At 36.9% G+C, this 10,333-nt stretch overlaps 2 non-coding genes across 2 annotated transcripts; one reads left to right on the forward strand and one right to left on the reverse strand.

The window, feature by feature from the left end:
- Nucleotides 1-2,528: 2,528 nt before the first annotated feature.
- Nucleotides 2,529-2,611, forward strand: TRNAY-GUA (transfer RNA tyrosine (anticodon GUA)). Its single transcript has one exon. It is a non-coding gene; the product is annotated as a tRNA-Tyr (tRNA).
- Nucleotides 2,612-5,762: 3,151 nt separating this feature from the next.
- TRNAL-UAG (transfer RNA leucine (anticodon UAG)) lies at nt 5,763-5,842 on the reverse strand. The gene has a single exon. It is a non-coding gene; the product is annotated as a tRNA-Leu (tRNA).
- Between the last annotated feature and the right edge of the window lie 4,491 nt (nt 5,843-10,333).

Consider the following 10,333-nt stretch of genomic DNA (forward strand, 5'->3'; position numbering starts at 1 on the left):
TGATTTAAGAGGGCCTACCAGGTTAAAAAAATAATAATTTGGATTTAAGGAGGGCCTACCAGGCCAAAAAAATTAGAAATTTGGATTTAGGGAAGTCTAACAGGCTAAAAAATTTAGAAATTTGGATTTAGAGAGACCTAACAGTCCCAAAAAAATTAGAAATTTGGATTTAGAGAGGCCTAAAAGGCCCAAAAAATTAGAAATTTAGATTTAGGGAATACCTAACAAGCTCAAAATATTGAAATTTTGAATTTCGGACAAGCTTAGCACTAATGAGCCATTTTGAAGGGCTAATTTAACATCCCGATATTTTTTTGAGACAAGGAGACCGAAACTACCCGAGGTCAATGTAGTTCTGGCGGTCGGAGGGGCCCGGGTCCTCCTGTCTACACCCCTGGAGAAGTGTATGGATGGTGAATTATGCTTGAGAATTGTTATTTAGGATATAGGAGGAGCTCCCTACATATCTCCAATATATTTTGTTTGAAGAAATATGTGACAGGGTGGGTCAATTATTTTAGCGGCTCTATGTTTATCTTTCATTTTTTTTATCGGCTTAATGCGTTTGTCTCACTGAACCTGACCTAAAAAATGGATTTGTCTTCTAAACTTACAAAGTGTATCGTTAGTCCTTGGACTTAATTACATTGATCTATTGCTCTCTAAACTTGTTGAAAATATACATTTTAATTTATCTAATTCCTCTTTGCTATGCCACATGGAGTTATAGGGTTAATCAAGTTGAAAATATCAATTTAAAGCAAGTTCAAGAGGCAAACGAGATATTTTGTAAATTCAACGAACCAAGTTTTTTTTTTTTTTTTGCTAAATTCAGGAGCTCCTGATGTATGTTTTACAAATTTAAATTTGACAAGTATAAAATTTAATTAATTCTTGACTGAATAAAGAAGAACCAATTAACTAGAGAATGAAGGAGTTAGAAACTATATTATTGTTAGGGTAATGTACAAAAAAAAACCTTGTGGTTTGACCTTTTCACATACAGTCTCATGGCTTTAAAACTTACAAACATGGAGCTATGGTTTGTACAGTTTGCAAACTCAAACATTCGTCAAAAAAATATTGTCATAATTTACCCGAAAAGTGAGCGATTTAGACAAGTATGATTCTGCAAATTATCTCATATTGAATTTGAAAATTAACTAAACTACAAGTATTTTTTGACCGAAAAATTGACTTACTAATCCGTAACTACAAACTTCACAAACCATGGGTCATTGTTTGCAAGTTTTTAAACCATGAGACAAAGGTCGTAAAGACAAAGGCAGAAAAGCCTAGGTATAGGTAGCGAAAGTCAAGGTACGAGACACCAAGGAGTTATAAAATAATAGAACCTGTAATATCTCGGTCGGTTGACGAAGCTACATCAATTTCCAAGTATTTGGTTAAGAAAGAAGACCTGATTTAGCAACATCAGTGGCCTTACCTCCACGTAGTGGAGTATCTGAGACCATTTCCGTTACTGAGTCAGAGGATGATGTGGCAAGATGTTTTGAATAAGTTTTCTTCCTTTATTTCATAGATAGATATCTCAGCTTTTGGTCTTCGTAGATAAAAAAGAAAAAACAAGATGAGATTCTCAGCAAGTGGACTAAATCAACAGGCATACCAATAGACATACCTTGAATCTAGCTTAGCAATCCTTACCTTGCTTTGTTATTGAATTTCGAGTTGTAGTTACAGGGAGAGATCACTCTACAATCATGATATTGAAGGATGGGACCCTTTACTCGAAAAAAATTGGAAAAAAAAAGAAATGGGAGTCCTTGGGCTTGGACCGAGTAAAGACTAGCTACCTGATCCCTCACTGCACACTTTATATATCTATATGGATTGTGAACAGTTGGTGTGCTTTCTTTCTTGTCAGCCGTTAAAAGAGAAAAGTCAGGAAAGGCAGGAGGGTGAAGACGAAGTCGTCAGATGATGCCTAAGGCGTGAAACCAAAGAGAAAAAGTTCCTACAAATGCCCACTCTCCTTCTCACAGGCTGAGGAGACTGGCTAGCCTACCTATCCTGAAAAGAGATGGAGCAACTAGTGCTCAACTTCTGTCTTTGACTGAAGGTAGCTTGCTTACTCAAAAGAGAGTAATGCTTTAAGGAGGTCGGGAATCAAAGACAATATGAATTCTGCCGGCTATGATGATCCCTAAGAAAGAGTTCTTGGGCTTTGAAAGGATAGGAGAAGGGAAGAAAACAAAGAAGGTCACTCCTTTTAGGAACATGGCTCGTTCATTCACTTGCTCATGAACTCGCAGCTTCGCCAGAAGCGACGAAGGGGGGGCTGGGGAAGGCCGACGACTACATGACATGAGGGGGAAGCTGTCGTAGAAGCTTTGCCCCTTGCTTTACAAAGATTGTTATGAACTGACTAAATGACTAGATTCTCCCGGAACGCTAGCTAAGCTAAAAAATAGTATTAGTTCCCTTGAATCAATCAAATTATTGATTTGATTCAAGGCGCCGCCCTCCTTCTTAGAACCCAGAGAGGGGGGCCTCGGCCCGGGAAGGGGAGAGTGGCCGAGTGGTCAAAAGCGGCAGACTGTAAATCTGTTGAAGTTTTTCTACGTAGGTTCGAATCCTGCCTCTCCCACTTTTTTGTTGTAGACTTCAGAGAAGAGAAAGGGGGCATTCGTCAGCGTAGGAAGGCCCACCGAGCGAAGCTCTTTCTTTTTTTTTGCCGTGAAGTGAAATTGTATCGTATGTTAGTTAGAGAGGTTGGCGAACTACTACGATCTATAGATTCCCCATCTATGTTCCAATCCCAACGAGAATAGAAGCGAGTCGCTTCCGGCTGGCTTAGCTTGTAGTCGTAGTCTTTTAGTTTTAGCTTATTTATGTAGTGGTCGGCCTTCCTACACGCACGCGCCCGCCAGAACGCCTCCTTCGGGACGAAGCCGATACATACGATAGGCGAAGGAAAGACCCTAATAGCGCCTGGGGAACGCAAGTTTGATCGAGGATTGGAGAGGAGAGGAGAGGTGGAAGAAAAAGCTCGGGATGGATTTAGGAGTCTTTGTGCGACCCGTATGCGGTGAGAGTCGCACGTACGGTAACGAGGGGGGTTCGCGTCTATACGTGTAGTGTGGTGGTTGCCCCTACCCACCCTATTTGTTCCATGATCTATGGGTCTACTGGAGCTACCCACTTCGATCAATTAGCCAAGATTTTGACCGGATACGAAATCACTGGTGCTCGATCTAGTGGTATTTTTATGGGGATTCTATCTATCGCTGTAGGATTCCTATTCAAGATCACTGCAGTTCCTTTTCGGGCGGCTGTAGGACGGACGGCGGCCTATAGGTGGTAGGGTAGGGTGGGTGGTACCGCTCAGATTGCGGCCAATCTTCCTAACCGCGCGCGGGCCGGGCTTAGAGCGCGTGAAACTCATCACTACCTCGTAAGGGCATTGAGACCATAGCATGTTACACAAAAGCGCCGCTTTCTCTGCTGTGTGAATCTTATACTCTTTCTTTCAGACAAGAGCTTCTTAAAGACGGTTTTCAAGGGCTAAATCACAGGTAGATGCTATCCAACAATCTGGCTAGCAGGCTGAGATGGTAATAGCGGAACTGGCTTTCTAGACAGAGAAGGTAATAAGTGGCTTCCTTAGGGGCTTGGAATAGTTATTTAACTGACCGCTTTAATGACTAATCCTGTTTATAGTCTTTAGTCTCTAGTCGAGAAACTGCGTTCCTCTCCTTTGATGTGAAAGCAACTGATGATCTTTATCTCCCGTTAGGAAGAATAAGAGGAAGAAGAGGTCTCTTCTCACTATCCCTCGCTTCACTAGCTAGTAACTACTAACGTAGTGTTAACTAAAGGCATAGGCCACTGGATCCCTTCGCTCAACTAGATGAGATGATGTCCGGCTAAAAGAGCCCCTCCTTCTTCTTAGGAAAGGAAGTAAGTCAGCTTTGAAGTCCGCCTCTAAGTCCGCTTCAAAGTGAGCTTCCGAGTCAACGAGAATAGGAAAGGCTGGGTATGGTAAGCAGGCATAAGTCTTTCAGATCCTCCAAGTGAGACGATCTAAAGCCTGCGGAAGACGCGCCTATATCATTGATTTTTTTTTATGGAGTAGTCTCTCTCCCGAAAGCCAACCCTCTACTTTATGATTTTATATTCCCAGTTTTTCCTCCAACACCATCAACCGCGGACAACTCCCACTCGGGAAGTATCAGATTAAGCAAACACTCAACCCTTATTCAACTTAGACTTTCACTCAAACCGATGAGAAAAGAAGGACTGGTAGGGATGGAACAGAAGTCTCACGGGGTTAAGCAAACTCCCACGGTACAGAATGCTCTAGAATAGAAGAAGCTCCGAATCAGCAACTATAGAATAGAAGGAGTGGTGGCAAGCAGGGCAAGAAAAGTCCAATCTGACTCTAAAATAAAAAAGATAGAAAATTCCTTTATACATGATCCCCCAATACAATGCTGTGGGACGGACGAGTTCCTACTCGGCTATGAATTGATTGACGAAAGAAAGGCAGGGAGTAGCAATAGTCTCCGGGACAAATGCCACAGAAGGGGGAGAAGTAGCTGCTCTCGAATGCCCTCTTGCTGTTCTCGAAGAAGCTGTTTTAGACGCTAACTCGAAATATCATAAGAGAAGATAGAACTAGTCTAGACACCAATTTCTTTGGTCATGGAGTGAATCAAGAAAGCGGCGGGACCAAAGTATTCTCCAATCGTGCACCGAAACGGGGCCGGAGAATCGGTAACCTTAGATCGCCTACGAGACTTTATGGCTAGAGTGGTTTTTCTAGACTTTCTTCGCTTCGATCTACTTAAGCGTTATGCTTAACACATGCAAGTTCATAGGGTCATGGCAGAAAGAAAGAAGCGGGTTTGCTCCTCATAACTAGACTTAGAATCAGTCGCTCGGATTGCAATCAGACAAACCACAAAGATTTTTGTATTTTATCCTTATTGTTAAGAGAGAATTTATGAAATAAATTTAGGAGGCCCCGTATTGTTTTGTTGTTGAGAGACAGTAATTGATAAAAAAAGGCAGTGTGTTTGTCGATATATAATTACTATTAAATTCAAGTTATGAATAATAATTATTTATATGAATATTTGTTTAACTATTGATATCTCAATAATTATTATATTATAATTAAAATAAGTTTTGGATTAGAGGCCCCTTTAGATAGGAGGCTTTGGGCGGATACTAGACATGCTCCCAAACGTCATTGAACTTTATTTTGTTTTGAATAAAAGGTATTGAATTTTCATTTTTTTAAATAGTTCGGTTTGAGGATCTTCAGACACCCTTTAAGTGGATTCTTTCCCAATCAAAACTTTTTGCATACACTATTAAGTCAATTTACTGACAGAATTTTGATGTTTGCTGACAGAAATTTCCGCCAGCAAACATATATTTTCTTGTAGTGATCTAAGTAGAAAAGAAATAAAAAAATTCCTCTTGTAGGATCTATTGCCCCATTGAATTTCTTAGAGGGATATAAATTTTAATTTGTCTAAAATTAATCATATGCTATCATGTATATTTAAGTAATTAATCATGTCACTTTAAGCAAGTTACAAAATAAGATAGTTTGTAAATTTAGAATACCAATCAATTTTTTTGTCAGTTGTCTTGTAACGTATCTAAGTAAAAAAGAAATCAAAGTTTTTCCTTTCTTGGTGTTTAATAAATTATTCTTTCCTCAAAAAAGAAACGGAAATATTACTCGCTTTAGTTACCAAAAAAACTGAAAAATGATTAATTAATGATGACAGCTGTGGGATTTGAACCCACGCCCTTTCGGACCAGAGCCTAAATCTGGCGCCTTAGACCACTCGGCCAAACTGTCTTTGATTCTAATAAATTATTATTGGTTGTGTAATCCTATTAATTCGTGATTAACGACGGTTTGTTATATATTTTAATGTGTTACTTATTATATATCTAATCTTAACAAACAAAAAGTGTATGCACATAGGTGTATATTTAGCCCATGCCCCCTTGTTAAGCCCAAAATATACCTAAAATATCATATATACATACGTTAAATTTACATTGAAATCGTGTTAATTATATTCATTTAGAGTACTTTTACGTCTTTATATACTTCTCTGATGCAAGGCACTTAATTATTTGGTTAAATCCAAATAGGAGCTAAAACGGAGCAAAAACGAGGGAAAAACCTAAGTTACGTGCCAAAAATACGTGTTAATCAGAAGACCGATTCAAAGAGACGAGAAGCAGTCGAGAGACGGGGGGAAACATCCCTGTCGCGACTGAGATTCTAAAAATCTCAGTCACGACACGCTAATCTCAGTCATCGAAATTCGACTTTTGTAAGCCTTCTCCAATGCCCCGTGTCGCGACTGAGATTCTCAAAATCTTAGTTGAGACAGCGAAGAATTCTGCACAGCTTTCACATGTAAAAAATCCAAAAACGCGTCTGTTCGTTTGGATAAAAGCGACCCTTCACTAGCGGACACGACCCTTCAATTACAACCATTCACCAACTATAAATAAGTGATTCATTTCAAAATTCAAGGGGGGTTGTTTGTTATGGAAAGAGAGTAGATATTATGTTGAAGAAACTCTGACTCAGAAAAGAGTCAGATTAGTTTTCAATTCTGTAAAAGCAAACTTGCTGTACACAAGTTGTTCTTAGATTAGTTATAAACACAGTAGTGATTAGTTTAGTTTTAAAGATTGTCCAAAGGCAAGTTCTCATTCTGGTAGTGGACCTAGCGGTCTCTATTCCGAAGATTCAGCGAGAAGAACTAACGGCTGAAGCGCAAAAGGGTCTGACAAACCTACGGAGTTTGAGGGAAAGATTGACAACTCGGATCTCAAAGTTTTCATCAAAATGCTATCCATGTTTCTTCCACTCTATTAACTTGTGAAGATTCACAATTCACTAATAATACATTTATCTTATTCAATATATTCTTTCTGTTGTTATTTTGATGTTATTCTGACAAAATGATTTTCAAAGTAATAAACTGGTGTTTTCATTAAAACGTTTTACACAATTATATTTATAAGGAAACTTTGTTGAACACTTGAAAGAATTAGTTTTTATGGATGATATGATCGTTAGCGCGGCTTATCGGATATAAAATACCAATTTGATTAAGGTAGAAATCTGCTCCGATCCAGAGAGATTTCTACGGTTCAAAGCCATTTAATTGCATAAATTCTTGAATTATTACATGTTCATAATCTTACCAAAATTATAGTTGCTTTCTTTGCTTAATGCGAATAAGTTTTATACACTTTTTATTCTAAACACGAAAGTTTCTGTCTTGTAATCAAATCTCAAGACAAAATTAGTCTCTATAGTTCAACATATAATTCTCATCTAATCCTAACCAATACAAACCAATACAATTAATTAAATGATTTTCTTAAGTTAAACCTAAAGTCGAGAATAAAACTGAATTAAAATAAGTTTTAGTTAAAAAGCGTTCCCTGTGGGTTCGATATCTTTTATTACTACAAGCGTATACCGTGCACTTGCGGAAATCGCTTAACAAGTTTTTGGCGCCGTTGCCGGGGAACGCCAAATTTGATTAACAGAAAAAAAATACAAGTTTCTCAAAGAAGATAAACTGGAGATTTGATTATCAATGAAATTCACAGAAGAAGTCTACAGAAAAGAAATTCGGCTAGCAGATACATCAGAAGGGAAAGGAAATTTTTGAAAAATCTTGTCAGACGTCACAGATGGTTTTTCTAGAAAAATTTACCTCTTCTCAAACACCTTTAACAATTTTCTATAAACTTAACCCTTCACCAAAACATTATATCTCTTTGTAAAAAAAATTTATTCAAATCCTACATTAAAACTAAATAATTTCTTTTTCTTTATTCATATCATTTCCTTAAAACACCTACATTTATCTCTCTAAGAAACAGCTGATCAACTCTTCTCAGATAGATATATCAGAAAGTAGGAATTGGGAATACAGTCAATGAAATTATCTTATCCATCAGGAAGGAATTGTCTACTTTTAGTATAGTTTTGAAAGTTTCGGTTCATGTGCGTAGTTTTTGTTCGTGCACAGAACTAGAAATTCAGGCATTCAACCAAAATCACTAGATCCTTAATTTGAGAAAACGCTAAAAAGCAAAATATATATATATATATATATATTTTCAAAGTTGGGGATACAGTTCTATTATTTCCAGGTAAGCTCAAGTCTAGATGGAATGGGTCGTATGTGGTTTTTAAAACATTTGATTATGGAGCTTTAGAGTTAGAAAATTCCAAAGGAGATCGATTTAAGGTTAACGGTAATCGATGCAAAATTTATTGCGAAGGAGCTCCAATTCAAGCAATTGAATTCGTGGACGAATTCTATGAAAATTTATTTATTTAGTCTTCATATTTTTAATTTTTAGATTTTCTTATCTTTTGTTCATAGTTTTTATTTTTATTTCTTTTTAAATTAATATATTTTTATTTTCATTTTTAGTTTAGTTTATTTATTTGTGTACAAATAAGTTTTTGTAAAATAAAATTCTAATCTAGTCATGTTTTGAAATATTTCATAAAGTATTAAGTGTTTTTGAGAAAAATTATATATTTAGAAATCTCTATGGAGATTCTAGAAATCTCAGTTGAGATTCTCCATATTTTAGAATTAGGGAATTCTCAGTAGAGATTCCAGAAATCTCAGTTGAGATTTTCAGTCAGTTTTGTCCAAAAGGTATCAATTAGACACAACTTTTCATTTTCAACAGACATAACTTTTAATTTTCAACAGACACAATTTTTCACTTAAGTAGCCTATATATTCCTGTAGATTCAGAATTCTTTTATTTCGCTTCATCTCTTTCAGAATTCTGAATTTCTTTCTTCATTTCTAAAAGTTACAGACACAATTTTATTCACAAACATGACTACCTCTCTGAAAAATTCTAAGAAAAATACTTCTGCTCGTAGCAAGCGTGTTGACATTTCAAAACGCTATGGAGCATGGTTTCCCATCTACAATGAAGATGAGGGAAGACGATATTTGAAGTTTAGATATGCACAGTTTTGTGGAATGCTGTATATGGACGAGTTCCTGAATGAAGAACTCAGGATCAGTGATGATATGAATCGCTATCTGACAAACTTAGGATGGATCAAGTTTGCATCAATGATGTTTCCTATTATTGGAAATTGGATAGTAGAGTTTCTGTCTACTGTTCGTTTCGTCAATAAGAGGCATGTTCGTCTCAGTTTTCGTTGTGAGGGTAAGATATTCACTTTTGGATATCCTGAACTTCATGCTTGGTTTGGTTTTCCACCACGGGACACTACTCCACACCATCCTGGCAGAGATATGACTTCTACAGATATATGGAGAATGTTGACGGGATTTTGGAGATTCAATCCAAGTCTTGCCTACAACAAATCAATAAATTCTAACTCCATGATGTATCTTCACAAATTTCTCTGTCATAGTTTGTTTGGTCAAGTCAGAAGCAGTGTCGTCCAAGATACAGATTTGTATGTGTTAGGAGATATTTTCCAAGGCAACATAGTTAATTCCTCAAAGATTTTAATGGAGGAATTAGTTGTCGCTTCACGTTCGAAGAACCGGACATAGGGTTTGGGAATATCATATGTGGAATAATTCTGGGTACCGAGGGACCAGTTTTTGTTCCTTGGACTGATAGGGAACCATTTCCTATTCTTAATTATGAGTTTTTGGAAAGTGAGGGACTTGTAAAAAGGGTTTTTCGTTCTGGTCCAAAATTTCTTTCTCTTGGAGAAAGACAAATCTCCATACAAGCGAAGATTAACAGGGCCAATGCACGCCGTATTCCAATTCATAGGGATATTGTTTAAATTTATATTATTTGTTTGTACATAGTGTACATATGTTTGATGTTTGTGTACATAGATGTTTTGTTTTTATGTATATATCTAATGAGGTATTCATTGTAATTATCTTCATTATGAATAATAATTTCCATTTTCTTTTCATCATTAATGTATCTTTTAATTAAGGCAAAACCTTAGGTTTTCCTTCAATTTAATGTTTCAGTTTTGTTTTTTTAGTTTCAGGAATTAAAACTTAGCATTAATGTTACTTAATTACAAAAGGAGTTGAATTCATCATGTTGATATTGTCAAAAATATCCAATTTTAGCCAGCAGTTCCGGAATCTCGGTTGAGATTCTGAAATCTCAGTTGCACCAGCAAAAGAACCAAATTTTCAGGAGCAATTAGTCCCCTGTCAGGGTTGCTGTCGTGGCTGAGATTTTGAAAATCTCAGTCGCGACACGCAACCTGTATGACAGGAATGGGACTGATTTTTGAGTTAATTCCTATTCCTACTCAAATTACATA

The sequence above is a fragment of the Euphorbia lathyris genome, chromosome 8 (genome assembly GCF_963576675.1).
Source record: "Euphorbia lathyris chromosome 8, ddEupLath1.1, whole genome shotgun sequence".
NCBI classification, from domain to species: domain Eukaryota; kingdom Viridiplantae; phylum Streptophyta; class Magnoliopsida; order Malpighiales; family Euphorbiaceae; genus Euphorbia; species Euphorbia lathyris.